The sequence below is a fragment of the Candoia aspera genome, chromosome 1 (assembly GCF_035149785.1).
Source record: "Candoia aspera isolate rCanAsp1 chromosome 1, rCanAsp1.hap2, whole genome shotgun sequence".
In the NCBI taxonomy this organism is placed as follows: Eukaryota; Metazoa; Chordata; class Lepidosauria; order Squamata; family Boidae; genus Candoia; species Candoia aspera.
The window spans coordinates 13,896,871-13,919,809 of NC_086153.1; the positions used below are offsets into that span (position 1 = coordinate 13,896,871).

General features: G+C 42.0%; 1 protein-coding gene across 2 annotated transcripts in view; it reads right to left on the reverse strand.

The window, feature by feature from the left end:
* CLIP2 (CAP-Gly domain containing linker protein 2) overlaps window positions 1-19,998 on the reverse strand; it is an 83,668-nt gene extending 63,670 nt beyond the window's left edge. For both annotated transcript variants that reach the window (XM_063297617.1, XM_063297608.1), the window contains exon 1: window positions 19,831-19,998. The gene's annotated coding sequence lies outside the window, so the exon portion shown is untranslated. The remainder of the gene's footprint in view (window positions 1-19,830) is intronic.
* Window positions 19,999-22,939: the final 2,941 nt, after the last annotated feature.

The window sequence follows — 22,939 nt, forward strand, 5'->3', positions numbered from 1 at the left end:
TTTGCTTCAGACTCGCCAATAAAATTTTCCCATCCTCAGTCTAGTAAATGTTCAAGCTGATTCAGGAAGAAGTATTTAACGGGCAATTGTCTTGACTCAATCATCAAATTTTACACAAGTCACCGATTCTTATTTATTGTTCCTACTTCTTCTACTACTTTTCTTTAGCATAAAAAGAATCTGTTAAGGAAGGAATAGCTACCCATTGATCTTTAATTCATAATGCAAGGAGCGATTGCATTACTGATGCCAGGAGCTCCCTCTTTTTGTGGAAAACATGGGTTGAAAAGGGGATAATTATTCTTAATCAATTAATAAGTAGTGATACCTTTAATACTTCCAAAAAGTATATAATATACTTACTCTTGACTTTCGGCCAGACATTGTCTGGGTTGACACACCAAACTAGGTTAAAATTTGGTTGGCTGGTTTGTGATTCAGTGTGTAGTACAAGCTGAAGTGACTGATTAACATGCTGGCTGGAGAATTCTGGGAGCTGAAATCCAGACCTCTTAAAGCTGCCAAGGTCGGGAAACGCTGTCTCGGCACAATTTATTAACTCTCACCCTTCAGACTGGCTTCGTGTAGCTGGTCAGGCAAGATTCGACAATACAATTCCACATAGTCTAGCTTTGGATAGTTCTTTAAAAAGTAGAATTGTCATGATTTGTGTAATACATAAATACGTTACCATTTTGAGATAATTTTGAAAATTGAATCATGCCGTACTATTGAATATCATTTTAGTGAGTTTTTGTTTGTATTGTCTAGCTTTTCCAAGCTTCTTTCTTTGGTAAGTTAAAATGAAATTTGTAAATTTTGATCTTATTGTTTTTATTGTTTAAAAAGCTCAAAGAAATTATTTTTTTAAATACTTAACTGACTGATCTACTGTACCTATTTATGGCTTGGAATTTCCTGCATTCCTACTAATAGCCTTCTCAGGCAGCGAGTGCCAAGGTTGTTGACAAAATGGCAAAATCCACACCCAGGAGGGAATTATCCATAAGGTGGTAGGAAGAGGGGAAATAACTAAGGTTTGCATTAATATGCATTAAAAAAAGAAAAAGAAACAAGCCAATGACAAGAAGCATGTTACGGAAAGAGGTAGCAGAGCTGGCTTGCTAGCAAAAACCGGTTTGTGGGTGTGAGGTTTAAGCCTGCTTCTGACTCCAAAAACAAAACTTTGCTAGAGTCAGAAGGGGAAAATGAAACTTATCAAGAGGGACTTGGAGAAGCTGAACCAGGAAGTGACTCAGCAGAGTGGGAGAATTTGCAAATGTGGATTGGACAAACTCCGGAGGGGGATTTGAATCCTCCAATCAGCGCTTGGGACAGGAGAGCAGAGAAGCGCACGAATCAGAAGCAGCCTGACTGGCTACAGAAGATAAAAGGTGCGGAAAGGAACGCGTTAAAAGGCAAGCACGTGTTGAGCAAGCTGCCAGAGACAACTGATCCTTCGAGCTCACAGCGATTGTGGAAGAGTCCTTGCCAGAGTCAGAAGCCTTGCCTGTAGCCAGCATGGAACCAGCGCCAGCGTCTTCTGCCACTGCAGACCCGCCTGCTGCACAAGCCACTCCAGTCAGGCCTCTCCATGTCGCTCCTATGGAACACGGTCTCACGTCCAGCTCTAAGCCTCGTTGTATCGCTCCAGTGCGTTCCAGATGTGCTCCCAGATTCAAGTCTTGCCTAGACTCAGGCAGGCAAGACCAAGTCCAGTCCAGTCTTGTTCCCAGCTCTCAGCCTTGCCTAGACTCTCCAGTCCAGTCCAGTCCAGTCCAGTCCAGCCTTGCACCAGTCTGCAGCCTTGCCTAGAGTCTCCAGTCCAGCCCAATCTTGCTTCCAGTCCTCAGCCTTGCCTAGACTCTCCAGTCCAGTTCAGCCTTGTTTCCGGTCTGCAACCTTGCCTAGACACTCCAGTGCAGTCCAGCCTTGTTTTCACATCTCAGACTTGCCTGGATTCTCCAGTCCAACCCAGCTTAGCCTCCAGAACCAAGCCTTGCCTGGAGGTTCCAGTCCAGTCTTGCCTAGCCTCCACGTGTCAGCCCGGTCCTATCTGCATGCCAGTTCACAGAGCCTTGCCTCCAGCTTCTGCCTTGCCTCTCACACCAGCGTCACAACGTCTGACAACTTTCATCAGAGAGTCAGCTGAATTCTGCTTTGCGGTTCTGCCTCAGTCTGACCCTGCAGCCTTGCCTGTTCATCTGCCCTTGCCTGGGTGGTCTTGATTGAATTGCTTGCCTATTTATTCATAGACTTTACTGTTGTAAATAGTTGTTTTAAATAAAGAGTTGATAATAATTCTGTCTGGCTGCCTCATAGTCTGAACAGGACAGTGGGCAACTTTGAGGCATATTTTGGTCAGCTTCTTTTGTGAAAGAAATTACAAATACACAAAAGAAGGAGAAGAGTCCTAGTTGAGTATCTTAGACAAACACAGTAATAGTACAGCAAACTTTCCGTTAGATACTTGGGTCCCAAGACCCTGGGGGTTTTAGAAATGGAAATAATGAACTGAGCTATACATAATTAGTTGCTTCGCAAGTGGGTGGCCTTAGAAAATGAATGAATGAATGAATGAATGAATGAATGAATGAATGAATAGCAGTTATATTGTAAACATTGAAGGGATATGGATAAGATGGATCCAAAATTCTGACAGGTTTTCCCTATACTAATGAGTGGAGCCTGAAAGAAAACTTTTCTTTACATAATTATGTCTTAATTGCTTTGTGAGGTACACTGTTGAACTAGGAAAATGATGGCTGTAATTGCACAATACACTAAATTACGATTAACAATCCATGGTTTACAGAATTAATCAATGACTTCAGTTTGTACCACACATTGAGTCCCAAACCAGCCAACCAGATTTTAGCCTGCTTTAGCATGTAAGCCCAGACAATGCCTGGCCCAAAATCAACAGCAAGCTCTACAGTCAGCTAGAGTTTTGAAACATGGGACTTCCCAGCCACAGGGCCAGTCCCATCCAGTCTGCCATGATCTCCTCCACAACAGTCCCATTATACTGCCCTCTCCAGTTTTCTATACATTCCACCACACCAAGCATCCTCAACGTCTGTTCTGATGTGATAGGATTCTCTCTGTGATGTACCCTTGGCTGTTTGTGTCTGGAACCCCAGGGACTGCAGGAAAGAACATTAGAACATTAAAATTTCAATCTTGAACTCTTGAAAGGTTTCAGGTTCCCCAAGTCTGAAGTGTTTCTTTCTTGTGCGAAAGGTGCTGTGAGTGAAAAATCCATGTGATAGCAAATCTGACAGTTCAAAACATAAAGGATAGATGGAAACTGGCCAGCCCACTCAAAAGAAGGGAAACAAGTTGGGTGGGAAGGAAAAAGAAACACAAGTGACTTTAAATATTGTTTTGAAATATAGGTAGTCCTTACTAAACAACCTGGGAGTCCCCCTTTTCAGAAGGAGATGGGCGATGCTAGAAATTTGAGAAATAAATAAATAAACCACAATTGGGACCAGAATTTCAGTTGCTAAGTGAAGTCGTCATTAAGCAAATCACCACGGGCATTAAGCAAACCACATGCTCATTAAGTGAATCACATGGCTCCCCACTGATATTGCTTGCCAGAAGTTGGCCGGGAAGGTAAAAAATGACAATCACATGACCATGGGACCCTGCGACAGTCATAAATGCAAACTGGTTGCCAAGCACCCAAATCGTGATCACGTGACTGCAGGGACACTGTGATGGTCATAAGTGTGAGGACTGGTTGTAAGTTGGCTTTTCCAGCACCGTCATAAGTCCAAACCATCACTAAACGAATGGTTGTTAAGTGAGGACTACCTGTTTAAGGTTAGATGTTGCATTACCTACTGACTAGGAGGAGGTACTATATAACCAGTTTCATCCTTACTGGGACTCTTCAAATGCAGGTATCCTTGCACTTGCAAGGCCTGTGGGTTCAAATCCCATTAAATGGTTGAACATAGAACATCTAGTATGGACAATACTTAAACCTGAAGAGTCCCAATAAGGACTCTGGAAGTGATTCCTACTGCTCAGTAGCTAAGATAACATCTAAGCCTTAAGGGGAGGCAGTTTTGAGGATGTTAATGATAAAAATCAATAAAAATCACAAAACTCTCCAGTATGAGAGCATATAGGAAAAAATGAGGGAATAACTTCTGTATAAAAAGTTTGTTCTTGAAACACAGCAGTTGGTGGTATTCTTTGGTTATGGTTTCCTAGCTTTCTTCAACAAATACGATTTATCAGAAGTTCTTGCATTTCTTGTGAGCTTGATTATGTGGTTCAGTCCTGCCAGTAGGGCAAAGCCAGACAGGTGTGGTTTTTGTGCTTGGGAGAAGAGCTTTGATTTTATCACATCAGATGGACATTGCTCAATCACCTTAATCTATGTAATGGATTAGCCAGTCCCAAAACCAGAGCAGAAGAAAATCTTTTTACTCTTCTCGACCAAGGAAAGGCTGCCAACAGAAGCTGCAGTGCCACATCATCAGGAACGACCCACTGCTGGAAAGGTTTCCAGAGGTTACTCAAGAAAAACAAGTTGGGAAAGCTTTTCTTCCAGGAAAACCATTGTAGACTAACTATGCCCAGCTTCTAACATCCCTCAGAAATTCCTCTTGTTGCAGATACTGCTGGGCTCATTTAAGAGTGTTGAGCCATCCGGTGATTTGTTTGGTTTAGGGTTCATTATGTATGAATCCAACTACTCTCTTTTGTTAAATTGCTGTTTATGTCTTAGCTACTAGCATGTTGCACAAATCCAGCCAAGGGTGAATTTTTTAACAACCCACCATTGATGAAGTGTGGCTTCATCTCATTGTGGCTCTCGGCCAATCTTGTCGGGACTTGGAAATTAAGGCTCAACAGTGGATGGGAAACCACCAGTGAATTCCAGGGTTGTGGGCTAAACTAGGAAGTCCGCAAAGCAGATAATAGAAAACCACTTCTGTTTCATGGCTACAAAAACTACATGATGCATCCTAGGAGAGACACTTGACTTGAGAGCATCTTTCCCTTTGAGCTCAGCCATTGACTTGGAAACAAGCCTGATGAAAAGCCTTGCTAATTTCTCAAAACAAGATGCTGAGGCTGAGAGGGAGCAGTTTGCTTAAGGTCTTCCAGAAACCAGATGGGAGATTTGAACCATAAGCATGGGTTTCTGCATCTACTAATCAGAGATACGCTTATTTGGTACATGGACATTCCAGTTCTAATCATCACAGTTAAGATGATGGTAAGAAGAATATTGCTAGATCAACTGAGGTTTCATCTAGCTCACAATTTCAGCGCCCACAGAGAGCAATCAGCTGATTCTGCCATCCTACAAGTTTTCTTCTTAGAAGTTGCCAACAAATGAACCATTTCCTACACAGATTCCATGCCTTCAAAGAAATTCCACGAACCTTCAGAATGACCTCATTTGATTTGTTATGAGTTTGCACAACATTATTAACTTTGTTACTGAAATAAATCAATTTTCTAGGTTCACAAAATACATGGAATCATAAACTAATCAATTGACCAGGCTACAAAAAACTGAAGCAAGGTTAAAACCAGCCAAACTTAGTATGTTGTGCAAAGGTATCTACTAGGTCTTTGACTGATCTGATCAAGCGTGTTGTATGAATAAATTCTTTGTGTACGCACCACGGGGGTTCAAGAGAAGGTCTAAGTAGCAGAACTAGGAAGCTCAGAAAGAAATATTTTTGGTGCCCTTTCCTATAGTTTAACTTCAATAATACCATATTACTATTATTTTTAATTGCACTGGTAGCCCAGTCATGCCATGCCTGCAGAGTGCCAGGTTAATTAATGACAATAACTTTGCACACATGGAGCCAATAACAATCTTTTCCACTCATCCTATCAGTTGATCATGCACTAAATAAAAATAAAATCCTGAATGCAAATACTATACAGTGTTATCCATGCAGTTCAATGACAGCAGTTTTCCAAGCATTCTTTCATTTCTGACAAATGGGCATATCAAAAGCAGCTAATAAACAACAAATTGGTAATCCATAATCCCTTATCGTACTCCAAAAAGATATTTAAAAACTGCAAGATATAAACTGTTCATATTAATTATTTCAAGTGTGAAGGTGATAAGAATTTGAGGTCACTTTCTTATGGTCACCTATAACTTTTGCTCACTAATTTGGGTCCTGAAGCCACCCCTTGCATTGGTCTTCCTTCCATGCCTTTGCCTTTGTTTTGTTCCATCCTGAAATATATGTGCTGCCATCGGACTCAAAGAGGACTCCAACTGCCCCCCCAGAAGGAATTTATGTACAGGAAAAATGTACCATTAGACAAATTGCAAGTGAGTTTAATTGCAGAGAGAAAGATTACAGCTTGCAGGTATCTGCCTACAACTTGTAGACAGTTCCCTTGTGCCAGATAAGTAAAGTGGTTTTCCTTGTTCAGGAGGGGTCCCCTTCTGAAAACTGCAGGATCAGCATTTAATCGCCAAGGCTCTATTTACATGGTGCATGGACAGCTTTCAAATGTCCATGTTCTACTTTCTAATTCTGTATTAATTTTGTATTGATCAGTTTTATTTTGACTGGAACATAAATTACCAGCAGGAGCAAAATTGTTATTGGGGAAGAACCAGATAGAAAATGACAATTCAGGAAGGGACAAACACCAACCATACATTGTAAATCTACTGCAAATCACACTCTGCTTGATCTGCTACCCTTCCTGTGGAGACTAAAATACCCAAATTACCACCACTGCTAGTTTCCAAATGCAGATTAATCTTCCAGCAGGGAGAGGGCAACTTCTAGATAATTAAAGGAAACAGTGGTATGCCCCTCCTTGAAGAAATCATCCCTGAGCCCAACAGTCTTGGTCAATTTCTATCCAGTCTCCAACTTGCCTGTTTTAGGGAATGTTGTTGAGAAGGTAGCTGGGCTGCAGCTCCAGAAGGCCCTAGACAAAAGAGATTATCTAAACCTTTGGACCAGAGCATAGTATGGAGACAACATTGATTGCACTTGTAGATGACCTCTGGCAGAACTGGGTTGGGGATAGTGTTATCATCCTGGTTCTTCTTGATCTCTCAGTAGCTTTGATACCATCAATAATAGTATCCTTCTGGGTGCCTATAGGATTAGGGGTGGTGGGCACCGCTCTACAGTGGTTCTCTTTCTTTCTTTGTGGGCAGTTCCATTCACAGTTGACTAGGAGGGAGAAATCAAGGCTAAGGCCCCTAACCTGTGGGGTGTCTCAGGGCTTGACGCTTTTGCTGCTTCTGTTTAACATCTAGCTGAGAGTGCAGGACAAGGTCATCTACTGGCTTGGGGGCAGGTATCATCAGTATGATGATACCCAGTTGTATATCTTGACCTTGGACCATCCATGTGATGCTGTCAAAGACTTGTTCCAGTGCCTGGAGGCTGTGAGGATCTCTATGTGAAGGAATACTCAAGGCTCAACCTGAGTGGCTGTAAGTATTTGGACCTGCTCATCCTGGAAACTTTCCAACTTTAGTCATAGTACATCCCCATTCAGGATTTCTGCACAACTAGGCAGTTTTCCTGAACTCGCAGCTCCTGCTCAAAGAGCAGGTAGCAGGTAGTGGCTGTGGCCAGGATGGCTTTTGCATAGATTAATTTAATACACCAGTTATGCTCATTCCTGAACAGGGGGCTCTCCAGACCACCACTCATATCCTGGTCACCTTGGGTCTGGATTATTGCAATGGAGCTGCCCTTGAAGACCACTTGGAAGCTGCACCTGATCCAGAATGTGAATGTGGACAACATTGCTCTATGAGCTACACTGTTTGCCAATTACCTTCTGGGTGCAATTCAAGTTTCTGGTTACCACCCATGGCATTGGGCCTGGCTATCTGACCAGTAGTTTCTGCCTCTGCCTGTCCTGCATGATCAGACACAGTGGGCATGCTCCAGGTCCCATTGATTAAATAATGTCACCTAACTAGACCCAGGAAGTAGACCTTCTCTATCATGGTGCCTGCTTTCTGGAACAGCATCCCCCAGAGATCTGTATGACCCTCACCCTATTTTTAAAAAGTCTTTGAAAACCTGGCTTTCCCCCCAGGTTTAGGATGGGTGGAGAGACACTTTTAAGATTTTAGATGAATGTTGAATGTTTCCTTTCAAGATATACGTTGCTCTATTCTTACTGTTCTGGTTTATATCATGTTTAATACTGTACACTGCCCAGAGTCTTCAGGAGTTGGCAGTTCTCTAAGTTTGAGAAATCAATCAATCAATCACCACTGAAATTTCAGTGTGTTTTTACTGTATGCACACTTGGGTCAAAGCACACTGCATGAAATAACAGCCTGAAATGCAGAGGAAAGTTTCTTGAGTTGTCAACAGAATATCTTACCCAAATCTTTCATGGTTAAAAACTCAAAAATAATTGATAGATTTCAAGGGAATGGGCAACTCCAAATTATACTTCTTTCTGGTTTCCAGAGTTCATAAAAATTGATGGTGCATTTTCCCATAATTCCCAGGGATATAAACTAAACACAGTTGACAAGAGTGAGGACTACCCAGTATCTTCAAAAGATAATTTGCCAGAAATAATTTTCATTTTTTAATTCGTGTGGAATCTGGGAAAGGTGAGAGACAGATCCTCCAGTCAGGCTTAACCATCCAAACTTGGACCCCTCTCTTAGGCCTTTGATGTTTGGAAAAAGAAAGAGATGGGCTGTGACATATTTCAATAAACTAAAAAGGTGGGTATTTGTTTGTTTATTTATCAAACTGATGGACCACCAACTCCATATAGACTCACGGATGGTTGGTTGTTGCTTTTGTTTTGATGCCTTCAAGTCAGTCTTGACTTTTGGTGACTACATGGACAAATCCATGAAGTTTTCTTTGCAACATTTGTCACAAGTAGCGCCTTCTTCCTAGGGCTGAAAGAGAATGACTGGCCCAAAGTCACCCAGCTGGCTTCACACCTAAAGTAGGATTAGAACATACTGTCTCTCGGTTTCTAGCCCAGTGCCACTATGTCAAACTGGCTCTCTTATGGCACCTTACAACAATATTAAAACAGCCATGATGTAACATAAATATGTAAGAAATAAAACATGTAGAATAAATATAAACAACAAAATCCTCACCACCACATTAAAACAACCATAGGAAGAATAAAACCAACCCTGTGACATCAATATACAATTAAATTATAATCAACATCACTATACCCATTCGACATAATAGCATAACAGAAAATCACACAATTAGAAATCAACCAACACCAACAAGGCAACATCAGCCACCCAGGTTTTCCAGAAGAATTTAGTTTGTAATGCTTTCCCAAAGATCATTACATTGAAGGAACGCCCAATATTCAGTGAGATGCCATTACATAATATTGGGGCAATTATAGAAAAATACTGTCCCCTGGCCTCAGCCTCCAGTCTCACAAAAATGCAGGATATCCCCAACAGACTTTACCATGATGAATGTATTGGCTAGGTTTGTTCAGTTTCGGCTGAAGTTCAGAATTTAGTTGGACTCTAATTGGTGCCAAGCCAAAAGGGCTTTACAGGTCAAAACCAGCTCTTTTAATTGCACTTGGAAGCCTCCTAGCAACAAGTTCAGCACATGGGCCACCACATTCTGTACCACACCATCAAAGGCAGCCCTGTATAGAACAGATTATAGTCGTCTAGTTGTGTGGTGTTCAGAGTGTGAGTTACTGTTGTGAGGTCCTTGTGTTCCAGATAGGACCAGACCTGGTACACCAGCCAAAGCTGGCAAAAGGTTGCCCTCCACCTACTCATCTAGCAGTAGCCATGAATCCAGGAGAATTCCCAAGGCAATAGACCTGCTGCTTTAGTGCCTTCCCCTCAAGAGGCAACATTGGAGCTGGCCGAGAATTTGTTAAAGGTAAGAATGAGGAAACTTTCCAATCTCCTCTTCATAAATAGAACCATCTGGGAGAAATGCCAGCTTGTGAGCATAGTTGATGCTTTGAAATAAGACTTGTAGAAAACTAAATCACTGTCCCAGGTATTTCAAGACTTCTTCCCCCTAAAGGCACCATTTACCTGCCTAGACAGGTGACCCATTTTCTTGCAATCACTTTTATACAGTGGACATTCTTGCAAATCTTAGGGAAGTTGGCAGAGAAAGACAAAATCATGTCACTACAGTAGAGATTTATCTCTTTCTTCACCCAGTCAGAGTTAAGACTGCTGGCTCATCTTCTACCATCTACAATAGATTTTTTTTTCAAATTGGTGCACTGAGTAGAAAACAGTCTGCAGATAAGATGGCCCCAGCAGTGCACAGACATATTTTTTTCTTCATAAACTCTCACTCCCACCTCACCATAATAGCAAGAATAGCATTATACCTAAGATCCAAAATAGGAATACCCAGTGTGGATCCCCAGTTCCTTCCTGCATCCACCTCGGACTGTGCTGACAAACTGATTAATAATGATAGCGTGATTTTCCACGTTTTGTGGAGAAAAGGAAGAATAAGTATGTTAAGCCTTCACTCAACATACCTATTCATTCATTCATTCATTCATTCATTCATTCATTTAGAGGGCTGGAAATTTTGTTCCCACTTATTCCAGTGATGCTACAACATTGCCAGCTTGCTTCCTGCAGCTCTCAGCTATTGGGAGTGCGGGGACCAACCCTTTCACTGCAAAAATGAAAACAAAAAAATCTCATCTAAAAGTCTTGAAGATATGCAAAGGTGCCTGGTCTTGAACACTGTACTCCTTTTGGGGAACAGACATAATAAAAGGGCTAGATTACAGATGATCAGTAAATACATTTCTCTGATTGAGATCCTGAAGAGACTCTGTCAGTGAAAAGAAACATTACCAGAGTCATTGGACCAATGGCCTTGCGAAATACGTAATGGCTATCTAAGAACTGGGTCAACAATTTCATAGTGGCCACAAGCAGAACAGTATGGAATCTCGTAAGTGCTGCACACAGCACCCAACTTACTGCAGTGCATAAATAAATTGTCCAGTAACTGTGGATAGATGATGCATATGTCCAGGCAATCATTATATACAATGTCATTATCATTCTGCTCAATATTCATTCCCAATCAACCAATATGTTTAACTCTTATTAATTTTAGCTTTTGTCCATAAAAAGATCTCAGAAACTGGAAGAGACATCTTCGTATCAGCGTAAAATATAATGGTCAATAGAAAAGTAGTTTTAAAAATAGTAAATGCATCCAATTTTCTAAATACCCAAACTACCCTGTATAGCAGTTTACAAAAATGTACTTTTTCTACAAAGTTTGCCTTTTGCTATTAGGAAGCTAAAATTGGGGCAAATGTGAGCGATAGGTTCATCCTATAAATCGATGTTTCTCAACCTTGGCAACTTTAAGCAATGCTGGCTGGGGAATTCTGGGAGTTGAAGTCCACACAGCTTAAAGTTGCCAAGGTTGAGAAACACTGCTATAAATCAATTTGTTATCTAGCAAATTGCTCTGCACAACTCCAAATATTATAGTTCCTACAAGCTAGTTCTTACTACAGTTTCATTTATATTTTAAATCTCACTTAAAACCTAACATGCATTTAACATAAAGCATGCCAAAGCTCCCAAGAATCACAAAGACCTTAGTTCTGGAAGCCATCTTTCTTATCTTTAAATATTTGGGTACCTGGTTCTGTGTCCTCAGCAAGAAATGTTCTGCAGCACAGGCTGGCAATAGTAGTTGCCAGGATCAAGCAACTGGAAGTTTAGAAAGAAATTAAAACTTGCAGTTTTGGCTGGGTATTGCCACCCTGGCCAACTAAGCCTGCCGAATAACCTCTAACCTCCAACGAAAGAGACCATTTTGCCCAGAAGGCACTCCAAGAATCCCACTGAAACCTGAAGCCAACTGTACTGCAGACGGACAGTATAACCACCGGCCCTACCATCAGTCAGACCGATAAGAGTCACCTCAAGCAGCAGATTTTTTTTTCCTAGTTAATTGCTTTATTGAATTACAAGATGCAAATAATATATTATAGAAGAATACAGATATTAGCTGAACACGGTGGTATTTGTACAACATACACTAGAAATTGTTAACTCTATAATGATTTAGGTAACTTAAACCTTTAAAGATTAGGAAAAAATTTATATCAGTGTTAACTGTGATTCTAAGATGTTAATGAACAATTAAAGCTAAATGTGGCATTAATAGACAATTGCAAAAGTCATTGAATTATTTTATAATACAATACAGTAAAGATTTCTATCTTGAGCTTAATACTTATGACTAAGGTCTCCACTGTGTTTTTATTTATTGTTGTTTATGAGTGTAAAAAAGAAAAAAACAAGAAGAAAAAGGAAAAAAATAAAAGCTGCTGCTTGCAAAAACAGATAGGTATTTGATTACTAATTTTCCCCTTCTTTATGCTCCGACCGATTTGCAGTACTTATAAACATTTAGACCCGCTTAGAAACCATACTGTAAGGGTTTGTATTTGCCTTGCTGGTGATGGATACATGGAAGCTGAGCAGCAGATTTAGAGAGGTCCACAGTGATACCTTAAAGAATTATTTGGGTGTTCCTCTCTGCTGAATGTAAAAGTTAGGAATGCCACTCAGCTGCCCTGTGCTCCCTGAACTAGCTTTTCCCCAATGGGCAAACTAATTGGCTTCCAAACTTGGAGAGGAGAAAGGAAACCCTCTTGCTTTGTTTGCCTCTAATAGCAAAAGAGCTTGGGCCAGACTCTTCAAAATTCTAGAATATTAGATCTGGCATTCGGAAGTGATTGCAGGAATATCTCTAGCTACTTGGTAAATATCTCATCTATAACAAGTTTTACAGGAGAACTTGTTCTAAGAAATTGCAGCAAATGGGAACACCTAGGCCACCTGGGTTGACTTTGAAAAAGCCATGAAGGAGAAGCCCTGCTTAGCATTTACCTGGAATGGGACATCAGGAAAAAAAAATCCTCAAAGAAGGAAATGCCAAATAACTTCCATACTGTTGCCAGAAAAACAACATGGACATATCCATGTAGTCAATAAGGGTTAAGCTCTTGACTCAGAGGAGTCTTGACTTGACTTAATTTTTAAAAAGAGGGATAATGGCACACCAAATAAGTTGTTGGATCAGACCAAAATTCATCGATCTATTTCCCAATAGTGGTCAGTGTTCTCAGAGAAATCCAAAACTTTCTTTGATTTATCACCTACCACCCACAAGCTGGTCCTTTGAAATTCCATTCTTAACTAGCAGGATATAAGAAAAACCTTACTGGATAAGATCCAAAGTCCATTTGGTTCAGCATCCTCCTTCCCAGGGATGCCAACAGAAGGCTTACAAGCAAAGCATGAAAAAATAGACCCCGTGATCATTCCATTGCCTCTGCACAGCACCAGTTGTGTATCTCCAATCCCTCTATTCCCAAATTACAAGCAAACATTTGAGTAGCCAATACGATGCCTTTCACACTCACCACACGTCAGCAAACTTGGAGGAACTCTGAAATTTGCAGAAAGTACTTAGAAGCCAAAAAGGGAGACTGTCGCTTTTGCTGAGCCCAATGAGACTTTGGGGGCCAGTCAAAAACTAAGGAATGCTGATTCTTCAGATACAACTAAAATCAGGAGGAGGAAAGAAACGTAGTGGCTAGAATTCTGCATAGCAACACTTTGCTGTGCACGTCACTGGTTTCATTTGCTTATACTTATAGGAGGTTAAATTTTCTAAGACCTAATCCTTAAATGGTCACTGCCCTAATATAAAGAGGAGGACTCAATAGGCTTACAAGGATCCTAAAATTTGCAGAAGTACAAAAAGGAAATTAGAAGCTCTGAGTAATGGGGAGAAGACACTGGAATGGAATACCCTGGAAAGGGCATGCTGGCTGCTCCATTTTACAATATCATGGTCAGGTTCACAGAACACACTAAGCCATAAAACTGAACTTGTTTTTGTCTTAGCGTGTAGTTTAAATTCAGTGTGGTGTTTGAGCCCATGCTTTAAGTTTAGGATTATGGCTCAAGATTTATTTAACTCCTTATGAAAATTTTGGGCTTTTCAATAAGCTGTGGTTACAGTCCATTAATCACACTAGTAATAAAATCCCTCTGTCCATGAATACACATATACTGTATGGAAAGACAACCTGCCACTAGCATATTTGTCATCTGGAGGGACTATAACTATGACAGGCCAAGTGGTTTATGTGTAATGCCTTGTATTTTTATGACAAACCTTTCTAGGTTTTTCTCTCATTCTATGAACTTCTGGGCCAATGTTCAAGGATCGTGACGGAATTTCAACTGGAATTCTCTCTTGAGTTCAGTCAGAAATGATCCAGCATGAATCACCAATTAAACAATGCATGCTGAAAAGGTAGCCCCACATTCTTCATCTGGCCCTGTTTAGCATTATGCTTTTCATTAAAGACAACCAATGAAACATAGTCCCAAAACTGTATGGTTGCCACAAAGCACAAAGGTGACTGAAAAAAAAATCAACCAGAAGCTTGAATCCAAGTAAACAACTACTTGGAACTGTAGTCTTAAAGCTTGCAGAAGTGAAAACTTCTACGAGACTTTCTCTATGGCTCAGTTAAAATGCTATCTACCCACTATATCATGATGGAAAGGTAAAACAATAGACAGGACACTTGCACATATGATGTGGATATCGCTGTCGTGTTTCGGTTTAATGTTCCTACATTTGTTAATACGGTTTTAGGAAAAAATAATGTTTAAAGGTAAGAATATGATTCTGAGTCATATACAGTACCAAATATTTGGAATTCATCAATATATGAAAAATGATGAACCTATTGAGTAATGGATGCAGCCAAAAAAGTTAATTCTGCTAAAATGGAAATTCTGCGTTACCGTGGATTTACAATCTCGGGCTGATGTTCACTCCCCACTTATTTAAAAATTGAGCTAAATATTAAGTATGATAATTTTTTTTCTTTCTCTTTTTTGTTCTCCTGTCTTGGTTTTTTCCTTTCTACATATTAAAGCATTAAAAAAGAAGAGAGGACAACATACATTGGAGTAAACATACATAGGGGGGAACTGTAGATGTTTGGGCAGTACAGTCATATCTGTGCCTATTCAAAATTTAGTAACATGGAGTCTAATAAGATTTACCTCCAGTTTTTACTTTTTGGTCATGCTGGTTGGGAGCTGAAATCCAAGAAATCGACAATGTTGGACTGAGGATAGATTTTTAGAAATTATCTGGAGCATTTCTGATCTGCCTTTCATCTCCAAGAAGACCTAGTACAGTATGCATTATCTAATCGATATATCGATCTATCTAACAAAGCAATAAAGTTAATACAACAAAATTGAAAAGCATCACTATCCTAGCAGACAGAGGATTTAAACTGGGTAAATTAAAAAACAAACAAACTACTCAGCAATGAAAACAGAATCAGTGCCAGTGATTGTAGACAATTTTGTTCCAAATAAACAAAAACCAGCTCTGAAAATCATGTTTTTTGGATAGTTTTAAAGATGCAGGAGAAGGAAATACTTTTTTTTCTTTTTACAACATTCTTGTTGAGAATTATCTATCAATCAATCGATCAATCAATCATGTACATGAGAGCCAGTTTGGTCTAGTGGTTAAGGCACCAGGCTAGAAACTGGGAGACTGAGAGTTCTAGTCCCGCCTTAAGCATGAAGCCAGCTGGGTGACCTTGGGCCAGTCCCTCTCTCTCAGCTCAAGAGCCAATCAGGCATGGTATGAGAGTTCTAGTCCTGCCTTAGGCCTGAAAGCCTGCTGGGTGACCTTGGGCCAGTCCCTCTCTCTCAGCCCAAGAGCCAATCAGGTGTGGTATGAGAGTTCTAGTCCCGCCTTGAACAAAGCCAGCTGGGTGACCTTGGGCCAGTTCCTCTCTCTCAGCCCAAGAGCCAATCAGGTGTGGTATGAGAGTTTTAGTCCCGCCTTAGGCACCAAGTCAGCTGGGTGACCTTGGGCCAGTCACTCACTCTCAACCCCAGGAAGGAGGCAATGGCAAACCGCTTCTGAAATCTTGCTGAAAAAACTGCAGGGACTTGTCCAGGAGTGAACATTGACTTGAAGGCACCGAAAAAACAAAGGAATCACATACTACTGTTACATACTCTAATTTCAACTTTTGGGGGTTCTGTTGTGTTTTGGTATCATTTTATTTTATTGTAAACCACTTTGGAATTGATTTAGTGAAAATGAAAAGTGGTATATAACACCACACCCCACCCCACCCATTTTTAGGAATACTTTCAGATTATATAATATATTGTAATTATTACCCCCCACACTCTCAGGTTCTCGGTTTATGAATCCACTGCAAGAGCGAGCAAGGTTGGATCTGATCAATGTGTGGATCGCAGACACCTCAGAGGAACCCAACATATGTTGCGTGCAGCCTTATTGTAAAAAAACCTGGGAAATCAACTTTAAGCATAAAAGGAAATATTCTCATCTACTGTAGCTCTGCTGATCAAAGAGAAGGTACTGCTTTATATAAAGCCTGCCAGACTTCATGATTACAGAGTAAATCCTGTGGTGGCAGAAAATCCTTTCTTAGCATAAAACCAGTTTATTGGAGCAAATGTATCATCTCAGATATTTTCCCCATGATCCTCAGTGATGTCACACCCATGATGGAAGAAGGTAACTTTCTGATCCCACATAATCATACACAGTAATACAGCAAGAGATCTTGGAGGCATACAAACACTAAAAGCTGTAATTAAATCACAGCACAGTGTTAAAATTGCACCTGCTCAGAAGTATGTCCCAAGAACTTTGAAGTAACTTAGTCTCAAGAAAGAAGATACAGTATAAGATTGCAGCCTTAGACAGCCCCATTTTTGCCTACCCAGGAGACTCAGCTCAAATCAGGCTATAAATGCTTTATAGACTACTGTAATGTGCATAGACTACCACAATGCGCTCTACATGGGGCTACCCTTGAAGAGTATCCAGAAGCTGCAGCTGGTCCAGAATGCGGCTGTGTGGGCAGTCTTGGGAGCCCCAAGGAGGGCACGTGGAACACCTTTGCTGCGGGAGCTGCACTGGGTGCCAGTCTGCTTCCAGGTCCACTTCAAGGTGTTGGTTATCACCTTTAAAGCCCTACATGGCATGGGTCCAGGCTACCTGAGGAACCGCCTCACCCCCACTATATCGACCCGGTCCACCCAGTCAGGCAGGGAGGGCATGCTACAGACCCTGTCCATGAGGGATTGCCGATTGGCAGGGTCCAGGAGGAGGGCCTTCTCTGCCGTGGCACCCACCCTGTGGAACAGCTTACCCCCAGAGGTAAGACAGGCCCCCACTCACCCGGCCTTCCAGAAGGGGGTGAAAACATGGCTATGCCACCTCACTTGGGATGGGAGGGAGGACAGCCATTCTTAGGGGTGGCTGGTACTGTGATTGTGCCAAGTACAAAGCCCTATTGCCATCTTGAATTTCACATTTTATATCTGGTATTTTTATATTTTTATTGGCATTTATGTATATTTATATTGTGCTGATTTTATATTGTACTGTTTTTACTGTTATTTTATTATCTGTAAGCTGCCCAGAGTTGTTGTGTACGAGATGGGCTGCAGAGAAATTCGATAAATAAATCAAATTGCATAATTGCAGATATTTGATTTGCATAATAAATAATGCAAATCAAATATCTGACATAAGTCAAAACATGTTGGACTCAGTTTGTTCCCCTCAACGTCCCTAACCATGCTGAGATGGGTCTGTGGGACAAACAGAAACACTGACCGAGTAAATTTAGAATGGGATTTTGATAGAGACTGTTAAAAACGGGCAGCAGATTCCTATTATTTTGAGGCCAAAGCATACACTGGTTTTTGTATGAGTCCTAAATAGGCATAACTTTAAAAAGGGGGAAAAACATTTCAAACTTCCCCTAAGTATGTCATCCACAGCAGATCAGGGTCCGCAACAAGGACTCTCACATCAAACTGCCAACACTCCTAATGCTTTTATGTCATTTTTAACTTTAAAAGAAAAGTACACAGACACCCAAACCCCTCCCCCATGTCATTCCTTGCAGGAACGCACACTCTGTGACCTGACAGCTGGTCACTCACTGAAAATGCAAGGATGTTTTCTTGCAACATCAAGGTGTGGCTTGTAGGTATGGATGAATAACTGCACCCACCGATACACCAAGCCCATGGTTTAAGAGTGGCCAAGGGGCCTTGCTTGGAACACCACCAAGGGAACAGCCATAGTATGATGACTCAAGATAGGGCCTTCCCAGTAGTAACAACATGACTATGGAATCCCTCCGAAGGAAAGTGAGGTTAGTTCTCATGCTGTGTACTTCTAGAGCAGTGTTTCTCAACCTCAACAACTTTAAGATATGTGGACTTCAACTCTGAGAATTCCCCACCAGCAAGGAACTCTGGGAGTTGAAGTCCACACATCTCCAAGTTGCTGAGGTTGAGAAACACTGTTTTAAAGAATAAATAAAAACAGCCTCGTTCAACCCAACTTTCAGGATGACATTGGCCCATGGGCCTTTAATGTCTGTTGGTATATACTCTGCAGCTTCTTTTTACCACAGCGGCCAGAATAACCGTACACACATATGCTGTATTTTTGGTGTGCTGTGCACCAGCCAGGGCTAAGAAAGTCAAAGAGCATCTCCAACACACACACACACCCCACTTTTTTTAATGAAGCAATGTTCAGCAGCTACTCACTCTCATTCAAGTGACTGAACTGTATGGGTATGAGGTGCCTCCCAGGTTCCCAGCAATAGTGAGGAAGCATTTTGTCTACGCTCGGAGGCTTTTTATACATTTTCTACACTTGATGCTGAAAACCAGCTAGGAAAGTTCAGTCCCACCCCAAATGTGACTCAGCTATGACTAAATGTTACCCCTCACCTCTCCCATTCCCCTGTCACTCCAAATATTTCTTTATAGGGATCCCTAACCAATCTCTCGTCTTACAAAGAAACAGTGCCACTTCATAAATGGGGTAAACCTTTTCAGGAAGATAGGGAATGGGTCACTGTTGTCTATTTTCATTCTTTTTTTTTTAATGCATTTCTGCTGACTCTCTTATCCATCTTGTGCTGGGAGAAATTTAGCTGATTAATCTCCCTTCTATCCAAGTGCAAGTGGGGAAGAATCCCAAAGCATCGCTCCCTGTTCCACTCCCGTATACATAAGCACACCCCACGAGTGTGTCGCCAGCAGTTAACAAGACGAAGGAGGCATGTGGTTGTGCTCACTCACGGCAGAGGCTGTGCACAAAGTCCTCCCTCTCAGATCTTTCTGGCTCTCAACCCAGTCTCGGCCCAGCAGAATTTGCAGCCAGCCACTGACCACACGACACCCTCTTCCTCGCCCCATGCTCAGGAGTGGGCTGGATTGCTGGTTGAATCTTAATTCAGTCCTGGCCAGGAGCCAGGCCCCTCGACCTTACCTCAGACACAGGGATGCACAACAGCTCCTCCGGGGAAAACAGCTGAAGGACACCCACTCCACTCTGACGGCACCAGCACCACCGTTCCCACCGTTCCCATCCGTCACTGTAACTTCCCCACCCCAAGCAAGCCGTGACCCCCATCTCCCCCTCAACATCACAGCGGCAGGGCAGACTCTGGGTGACATTTGTTGTAAGGGGCCAGGAACCACCCAAATTATGGACACTAGAGCCCAATAATCATTGACACCCCCCCCAATTTTCTAGATTGCCTTAGCAATTCTTGCACCCCTCCAAGCCCCCCCATCGGCCCCTCCTTTGTTGCTGGATGCCTCCTCTCTCCGCCATCCTCTCCCCCCCCCCGCCCCCCATTGCTTTGCAACCGCCCAGCTGCCTCCTGCTCTTTGCTCACCTCCTTCCTTCCACCCAGGCAGTTTGGGCGGAAAACGGTCCGAAGCCGGCCTCTCTCTCTCGGCCTGACTTAGGCCATGGCCCGTAGCGCCCTGCTCCCTAACAGAACGGACGCCGGCAGCAGCGCTGCTCCGTGGAAGGCGCGCCGGCGCCTGCCACTCCCTTCGGATGCAAAAGGAGCGGCATCCGACAAGCCAAGCGGAGCAATGGATGAGAAGATGCAGGGATGCCGCGAGCCAGCGAGCGAGGATGCTGAGGCTGCGAAGGGCGGCGCAGCGCCGTCCGCCCGTCCGTCCGGGCAAGCTTCCCTTGGCGGCTGGGTTCCACGGGGAAAGAGGAAGAGGGGGAGCTTCGGCAGGCACTCGCGGGCCCCGCTTCTGCTGCTGCTGCTGCTGCTTGCAAAGAGACCCTCACCAGTGCAACGACGCCTTCGCCGCCCCGGCCGCCCCGGCGCTCTCTGCTACAGCCTTTGCCTGGAACAAAAGGGGAAGGAGCTGCGCGGGCCAACGGAGAGCGGAGGGGAGGGGCATTCCAGCTGTTTGCTTCTAGGCTCGCTCGCAGAACATTGTCAGCTTCGTCTCTTGGGTTCTCAGGCCCCGGCGCTGTAGCGCAAATAAGGCGGGAGGGCGGGAATCGCTCCGTTCGTTTCATTCATTCATACGCAGAGGGCGTGTGCCCACGACAGATTTAACTAGGTTAAAGATCCATCAAGGGAAAGGCAAACTGCGCTCTTCCCCAGCCCCCTTTTAGGGGCTTTTAAGAATCCCTTCTAAGCGTGATTTTTGAAGGTTGCCAGGGCGGTTTCTTGCTATTTTGAACTGTGAAAGGAATGAAATGTGTAAATGCTAAAATAGGCCTATCACAATTGACAAAACAAAGCAACTGTTCAATTCACTCCTGACTATAGGTGCAGTAGCGCAGTACGTTGTGATCTTCAGACCCCTGAAAGTGTTTAGTCCTGAAAGGCTGCCCACTCGTGTGGCAGATTCATTCACACAACACACTAATCTTGGTTAGTCCTTTCCGGGCTTAGGGTACTGTGCAAACGCAGCCCATTTTGTTCAGTATATTATGCAAACCCAGAAAATGCATTAATTCAGGAACCAGGTTTAGTGTGTTGTGTGAATGCAACCTTTGTCTTATATTTGAGTCAGGCATAGTGTGTGTCTGTTAACAAGTTGCAAGCATCCTTGTCTTCAATTCTAGCAAATTTTGAGAAGTCTAAAAGCAAAGGCACCTTCGGGTTAAGCTGGCTCTTGTGTGAGTCATAGATGCAGCCATGTCAGTATCTTACAGTATTCCTGGTTTCTTCCAAGCTGCTTTTCAACTTCCAAGTCTTGCCAGAGCCCTGCTATTCCTTTGATGTCTCCCATCCAAGTAATAACCAGACCTGGTCCTGCTTAGCTTATGTGAACAGAGATGGTTAGCCAGGTGCTGCTACCTTCTGAGGCAAAAAAAGGTTATAAGAAGGAAAATTATGCACAGCAGCAAAATGCAATGGAACAAAGAAATCTCACAATACAATAAATAAAAATGACAGCAGGAGCCCACATGCTCTGAGCCAGAATAAATATATAATACATAAACTGGCATATTTATATAATACATAGAAAAATGTAACGTAGTAAAAAAATGCTTTACCACATTATTGGACACTCTCCAGGTTGACTGTGTTTTATGGAATCAGATGGAAATGTATTATTTTCCTACTTTATTTTACATGTTGTGTATACCAGAGTGTCTTCCCCAACTACTTTATACTTTTTATTCTTCTTTTACTGGACTGACTTTTTAATGCATTGGGGTTCAATAATGACTCTAATGAGCTCCTCTTATTACTAGCCAATTACAATATGTATATGCTGGCTTTTCTCTTGGAACTCAAGAAGGAACATATGGGTGTATTTTCATTTTATCCACATAACAACACTCCTGTGAGGTGAGTTGGGCTGGAAAATACTGTGACTGCACAACATGGCTGAGCTACCTTGGCCAAACCACGATCCGCTGCCAGATAGTTTAGGAACCAATGGCTGTCTAGTGGCATCTGTGGAGGGAAAATCAAAATAGGCACACTTCTTTTGTATATATTTCTTCCAATTCAGTAAACCAAAATCACCCCCAAAGAAAGAACGTATGGCTGAACCACTTCCTGAACAATAACTAATATAAAATAAAAATCTTTACCGTTTTTTGCTGTTCACATTTTAAAATCATTGCTTTCTAAAATATCAGTGATTAGTTATGAATAATTAGATATATTACAGTATACATATCACATTAAAAGGCTAAGAATCACTATTGAACTTGAGCTAAAAATGAGTAACAAAGGCCATGGTCAACATGATGTAAATCATCGAATGGAATTGTACATTGCAGTAAGTTCAGTCCATATTACTAAAAATCGATTTTGATTTAGGGATCTCATAATATTTTATTTATTTATTTATTTATTTGTCATTTCTCTACCGCCCATCTCGCATACAATAACTCTGGGCAGCTTACAGATAATATAGATTCTATGCTTTGATAAACCCGGATTTTGGACCAGAATCAACATCCTGCTTTTGTTGATTGTTGAGTTCCCCTATTAAACAAAGACACCTTTTTAGATATCCGAACGTGGCCATCACAGTAAGCCATAATAGGGTTTGATTTGGCATAGCATGTGAACACAACAGTTCGGTTTTGGTAATCCTGGTTTAAAGTTTTATCATGTTGTCAAACCTGCCGTGTATTGTCATTGTTATTGATCCATCTATTAATTTATCTCTATATACAGCACTATCAACATATGTAAAGTTCTCTTATAGCAGAAGCTGTCCATCCCAGAAGAGATGACAAATTAAATATTCAGTCTAGGAGAAACAAGGACTCTAGAAGTGTGCTTTTATTTTGATAGGGAGGTGATGGCTCAAGAGAGAAAATTCATTAATACTGTCCACAAGTAGAACCTGCACCAAAATATTGCAGCAACAAGCATTCCTGTTAGCTGCCCTCCCAGATATGTGGATTTTAATGCCCAGAGTTTTTAATAGTTTAATTCATTTAATACAATTGAGAGGCCACCCAACTCCAAACAACTCTGAGTGAATTTTCCAGACTGCTGA